We start from the raw sequence: 364 nt of genomic DNA, 5'->3' as shown, positions 1-364 counted from the left end.
TATGACTATGAGGTCACAAATCTGTTTGCTTCTTTGTAACAAATGGGCAGCAGAGAGCAAGCGCCAGACACAACCCGACCAAAGAAAAGGAAAGCGTGTTACGTTTTGAAAAGACGCGCGTACGCGCATTTAAAATAGACCGCTGTATGGAAGAGGAATTTCATGCACAATTTTTCATAAAACCAGTAACCAAAGATTTTATATAGCGCTGTAACAAACCTTGGCCAGCAACAGCCTGAGGCTGTGCGTACTGCAACGGCAAGTTGCAAATTGCGAGGATTTGCGCAAGTGATTGATTCAATTGACTCTAGGTGTTCATGAGAAAGGCATAGAGTGGTAGTGCATATGCTAAAACATGACTGTG

Source organism: Apostichopus japonicus, chromosome 8 (genome assembly GCF_037975245.1).
Source record: "Apostichopus japonicus isolate 1M-3 chromosome 8, ASM3797524v1, whole genome shotgun sequence".
Lineage (NCBI taxonomy): Eukaryota > Metazoa > Echinodermata > Holothuroidea > Aspidochirotida > Stichopodidae > Apostichopus > Apostichopus japonicus.
This window is presented reverse-complemented; position numbering follows the sequence as displayed.